Source organism: Nuphar pumila, chromosome 4 (genome assembly GCF_984573655.1).
Source record: "Nuphar pumila chromosome 4, dmNupPumi1.hap1.1, whole genome shotgun sequence".
NCBI lineage: Eukaryota > Viridiplantae > Streptophyta > Magnoliopsida > Nymphaeales > Nymphaeaceae > Nuphar > Nuphar pumila.
The window spans coordinates 65,788,604-65,794,786 of record NC_143252.1 but is presented as its reverse complement, the minus strand read 5'-3'; the positions used below and the strand labels follow the sequence as shown (position 1 = coordinate 65,794,786).

General features: G+C 42.2%; 1 non-coding gene across 1 annotated transcript; it reads left to right on the top strand.

Annotated features, from left to right (window-relative positions):
* Positions 1 to 3,902: 3,902 nt before the first annotated feature.
* On the top strand, positions 3,903 to 4,005 carry LOC149840255 (small nucleolar RNA R71). Its single transcript, XR_016431713.1, has one exon. It is a non-coding gene; the product is annotated as a small nucleolar RNA R71 (small nucleolar RNA).
* The last annotated feature ends 2,178 nt before the right edge of the window (positions 4,006 to 6,183 follow it).

Here is a 6,183-nt window from a genome sequence, read left to right as displayed (position 1 = left end):
TGAGCATCCCTGTGGAGTGTAGGCCAATAAAATCCTGACTGCAAAACCTTTGCAGTCGTCTTCCTACTACTAAAATGCCCTCCACAGGCTAATGAATGGGAAAAATTCAGAATGGACTGGTACTCCTCCTCCGGAACACATCTCCTAATGATCTGGTCTGCACAGTATTTGAACAACTCTGGTTCATCCCAATAATAGTGCCTCACCTGAGATAGGAATCTCTCACGCTCATTCTTGTTCCAATGCTCAGGTATCTGCCTCGAAACCAGATAGTTCACAATATCTGCAAACCAGGGTAACTGCGATGTACTGACTGACATGATCTGCTCGTCGGGGAAAGAATCACTGATCGGCCTCTGATCCTGCGTGGTCTCCACGATCAGTCTGGAAAGATGGTCTGTTACTACATTTTCGCTTCCCTTCTTATCTCGAATCTCGAGATCAAACTCCTATAGTAGTAGAACCCAACGAATCAATCTCGGTTTGGTGTCTTTCTTATTCAACAAATATTTCAATGCAGAATGGTCAGAATAGACAACCACCTTCGAACCGAGTAAATAGGACCTAAATTTGTCCAAAGCGAACACTACCGCAAGTAGTTCCTTCTCTATCGTGGTATAATTCATTTGAGCATCAGACAGAGTTCTACTTGCATAGTAGATCATATAGGGTTTCCTATCAATGCGTTGTCCTAAAATAGCCCCCATAGCGTAATCAGATGCATCGCACATAATCTCAAATTGGAGAGTCCAATCCGGAGGTCTCAAAATAGGTGCAGTAATCAAGGCTTCTTTGAGAATCTCAAAGGCCTTCATACAATCCTCACCGAAAACAAAGGGCTGGTCTTTCTCTAATAAAGTGCAAGGCGGTCGAGAGGTTTTACTGAAATCTTTTATGAACCGCCTATAAAAACCCGCATGCCCTAAAAATGATCGAATCTGCCTCACAGAGGTGGGTGAAGTCAAACGGGAAATGGATTCCACCTTCGCTCTGTCAACCTCAATACCACGCTTGGACACAATGTGTCCTAGCACAATCCCCTCCTGGACCATAAAATGGCTCTTTTCTCAACTCAGGACGAGATTTGTCTCCGCACACCTACTCAGTACTCGAGTAAGTTTTTGGAGGTAATCTTCAAAAGAAGAGCCATACACTGAAAATTTGTCCATAAAAACTTTCATCACATCATCAATCATGTCCGAGAAGATAGCAAGCATGCACCTCTAAAAAGTAGCCGGGGCATTACAGAGCCCAAACGGTATACGTCTAAACGCGAAGGTGCCATAAGGACATGTAAATGTGGTCTTCTCCTGGTCGTCAGGATGGACAGCTACCTGATTGTATCCTGAATATTCATCTAGAAAGCAGTAGTAGCTCTGCCCTGCGAGTCTCTCTAAGATCTGATCAATGAATGGCAATGGGAAATGATCTTTCCTAGTTATCACATTCAGCTTCCTATAATCGATGCAGACTCGCCATCCTGTAGTGGTCCTCATCAGAATTCTCTCACCCTTCTCGTTCTCCACCACAGTGAGTCCTGACTTCTTCGGCACAACCTGAATCGGGCTGACCCACTGGCTATCAGAAATAGAGTAAATGATTCCGGCATCCAACCACTTCACCACTTCCTTCATGTTGGGATTAAGCCTTCTCTGCATATCCCTAAATGGCTTGACTTCCTCATCACAATGGATTCTATGCATGCAGAATGAAGGATCAATCCCCTTCAGATCAGCAACTCCCCAGCCAATCGCTGCCTTGTGCTCTCGAAGAATAGTCAGCAATCTCTGTTCCTCCTCCTCAGTGAGCCAGGACGAGATGATCACAGGCAGAGTCTCATCATCTCCGAGGTATGCATACTTTAGTGAATCCGGTAAGGGTTTCAACTCAAGTTTCGGAGGTGACTCGATTGAAGATTTGGCGGGGGTCTCAGCAAGTGGTGGAAGAGTCTCAATGACGGCTCCCCAAGGTGGTCTCTCCGACGACACTCTAGACACATCTACACTATCTACATCGCTATTCTTCTCTATATGGTACAAATCTAAAGAATCCTCAGTAATGTACAACTCGGGCTGCTCCTCCACTAACTCATGTGCAATATCTACATGAAAGCAGTCCATGTCTCCTGCTGGTCCCATAGCGGCATTGAAAATATTCAGCTTGACTTTCTGATTGCCGAATGAGAGATCCTGGCTCCGGTTCTACAATTGATGCACGCATTGGCAGTCGCCAAGAATGGTCTGCCTAAAATGATCGGAGTCTGGTGATGGCTGTCTACTCCTTCCATATCAAGAATAATGAAATCGACTGGAAAATAAAAGTCATCCACCTTAACTAGCACGTCCTCCAAGACACCTCTCGGTACCTTGACAGAACGATCTGCCAGTTGAAGTGTAATAGGAGTCGATCTCATCTCTCCTAGCCCGAAAGAGTCAAAGAAATACCCGGGCAGAATGTTCACGCTTGCTCCAAGATCCAGCAATGCGCGTTCTATCCGGATGTTCCCTATAGTACAAGCAATGATCGGGGCTCCAGGGTCCTTGAGCTTTGGTGGTGTCTGATGCTGAAGTACTGAACTCACCTGCTCAGTCAGATGGACCCTGTTAGGAACTCTCTCTCTAGATTTTCGCTTCTGCGTACATAGTTCCTTCAGGAATTTGGCATATGCAGGCACCTGCTGAATCGCATCGAGCAAAGGTAGGTTGATCTGCACATGCTTGAAGATGTCAAGCATGTCCTGGATCTTCGCACCTTGCTTCCCTCTATATCTAGGAGACTCTAATGCTTTGGGATAGGGTGGTGGGGGAATATACTCTGCTGGCTCCTCCTCTTTGTGAGAAGGCTCACTCCTATCCTTCTTCTTCTCTGAGGATGAAGATGATGATGGGGATGGGGATGATGGCTGAACCGACGTAGGTGAAACAATGGTCTCTGGCTCCTCGATCCTCTCTCTACTCTCTCGCTCTCTGCTCTCGACGTGATACTCACATCCACTCCTCAGGGCCATAACAGATTTGGCCTGCTGCTGTGTCTCAGTATGAAACAGGCCTCCAGTCATCTGGTCCTTGCCCTTCGGGTTCATGACAGCCTGACTCGGCAATGTACCCTCGGGTCTCCTACTAATAGCCTCAGCTAACTGTCCCATTTGCAACTCTAACTTCGCAATGGACTTCGTATGTGAGCTCAAAATCTGGCTACACTTCTTGAAGGCGTTCTGATTAGAGGTTTTCACCTCTTGGAATGCCTGAAGAAGTCTCTCCTCAAAAGATGTTTGCGGGGCAGACTCCTGCTGAATCGGGGGAGTGACAGAAGAAGAAGAAGACTGAGAATAGTCCGGTCTTTGAAATGACTGAGTAAAAGATGGCTGCCGAACTGGCTGAGAGGGTGTAGGCATCTGTGTGGAAGACTGTGGATTCTTCCATGAAAAATTGGGATGGTTACGCCAACCCGGATTATATGTCGATGAAAATGGGTTATTCAGCGGTCTGACGTAACCCTGAGCTGCCTGAACTTGTTCTTGAACAAATTCAGGGTACTGAGCTGCCGAAGGGCACTCAATGATCTCGTGTGCCGGACTGGCACAAAGAGTACACACCTGCTGTGTAGTGGATGGTCCTGAGAGAAGCTGGTCCAGCTTTTGAGCAATCATGTCTACCTTGCACTGTAGTGCAGTAGATGGACCAATCTCAAGAACACCAGCTTTCTTCTGAATGCTGGGTGTGGCTCTATCCGAATAAGAGCTCGAAGCATGGTAGAGAGAATTATCGGCCAATGTATCAAATAGCCTCCATGCTTCGTCCTCGCTCTTCAGCATGAATGTCCCTCCACATGAAGAGTCGATCATCTGACGATTCTTGTCAGACAACCCATCATAGAAGCTCTGCACCAGTTGCCATTTCGGCACCTGATGATGGGGACATTTCCTGAGGAGATCCTTCATTCTCTCCCAGGTCTCATGAAAGCTCTCACCATCTAGCTCTGAAAAGCAAGTGATGGCTCTACGATATTGGTTCGTACAACCAATGGGAAAATATTTCCGATAAAACTCCTGTTGCAATTGATCCCAGGACTCTATTTCTACAGAATCTAAGGACTTTAGCCAATACTTAGCTTTGTCCTTCAATGAAAAGGGGAATAGAGTCAACCTCAAAGCATCATCATCGAAATTCTGTATCTTGACTATAGAACAGATTTCGAGAAATTCATCTAAATGTCGGTAGGGATCCTCGTGACTAAGGCGATAAAAGGATGGAAGCATCTGAATAATGCTAGCCTTAATCTCATAATGCGGCGCTCCTACATCGGGTCTCCGAATGCAGGATGCCTGAACATAATCTGTGGGAATGAAGTATTCCCGCAAAGGACGTGAATGAACTGGGGGTGGAGGTGGAGGATCCATGTCAGCCATTGTTGCCGAACTTCGATGAGAATGTAAAATTCTCTCTGGGTTGTCAACAAATGGGTGTAATGGGGTTCCTAAACCTCGTCGCCCCTGCATACACTGGTACTAAGACCAGATGTAAGCAAACGACCTAAATCTAAAAATAAAAATAAACTAACACATGTACTAAAATGTAAATAACACAAAATAGACAACTACTAAACAAATATGCTAACTAATTATGTCAGAATGATCTAACTAAGTAAATGAAATAACAAATTAAACTACTCTAAAGTACTAAAAAGATAAATACAGGAAATCACAAACTAGGTTTTTCTAAAACCCACCTGTCTAATCGCTCCTTGCAAAATGAATTTCAAGTGAATCCTAGAAAGAACAGAACGTGAATCCTATATTTACTAACTATGTTAATCATATATTCACTTACTAATCCTACTAACTAAAAAAAAACAACTAATTAACTAACTAAAACAATTAATAAATCAAACTTCTAAAAAATAAAGTAATTAATTCACCGTTCCCCAGCAACGGCGCCAAAATTTTGGTTGATATTTTGAAATGATCTTTTTAAAACAATTATTTTCAATAAAACTTTGGAAAATCGTCAACCAAAAATATAAAAACCGACTTTCCACAAAGTGGTAAGTACGGGTCGAATCCTTAGGGAACAGGAATTAATCACGATATGTCTAGAAAATTTGATTTATTAATTACAAATATCAATCTACAATTATAAAGTTAATACAACTACAATTAATCACTAAAATGAAAATGAAAAAGCACTCAGTCTTCTGCTCCACACCAAGGGTATTTTCGTCTTTTCGCCAATTAGAGAATCTTCGCACTTGAACAATAACCCTGGAAACTAAATATGCTTTCAACCTAAAAATGCAAAAAAATACAAAGTTAGTATTCTATGCTAACAATGCAAACAATAACTAAAACTAATTCTAATTTTCTGAAAATAATAAAACAAATGCTACTTATCAAACAATAATTAAATAAAATACTAAACTAAGTCTAAAATTAACTAAATTAATTCTACTAATGCTGTATGATGATTATGCAACTCCTAAAATGCAGAAACTACTGAAAACAGGTCTAAAATGCCGAACTTAAGAAAATTACGAAACTGCCCCTAACTAGTGTAAAATAGAATTCTGACAGGTTATCGGAAAACCACTGTTTGACAGGGCAAATTATATCTAATACAGTCTAAATGACATTGTATAACAGTGTAGATGCAGATGAATATTATAATGACACTAAATGAATGACGAACAAAATACGATAAGCAAATTATGACTATAACTATGTTAACTAGCAATGCAAATGCAACTATGCTACTAAAGTGAATGCAATTCGAACTACTAAGTTAAATACTCACTACTACCAATAAAACAATCACAAAACACAGCTCACACATACGAAACAAAGACAAGACACGCACACACGCTTCTACACTATACTAAATCAAATAACTAAACTAATTAATCTAAAACCAACATAATTAACATCTAAATGAAATTAAACCCACTAAAGAACAAGGATAGGATTAGGGTTCACTCGGTTGACTCAAGCTAAGCTTGGTTTTGGCTTGGGTAGGTTCGGGTTGGTTTGGGTGAAAGAGATAGGCTCAAGCTAAATTTGACTCAACTAGGACTAACGTTGACTCGGCTAGGCTTAACCTAACTAGTTAGGCTCGATTGACTTAAGTGGACTCGGTTTAGCCTTAGCTAAGGTTGGGTTAACTTAGTCAAATAGGCTCGGTTTGACTTAGG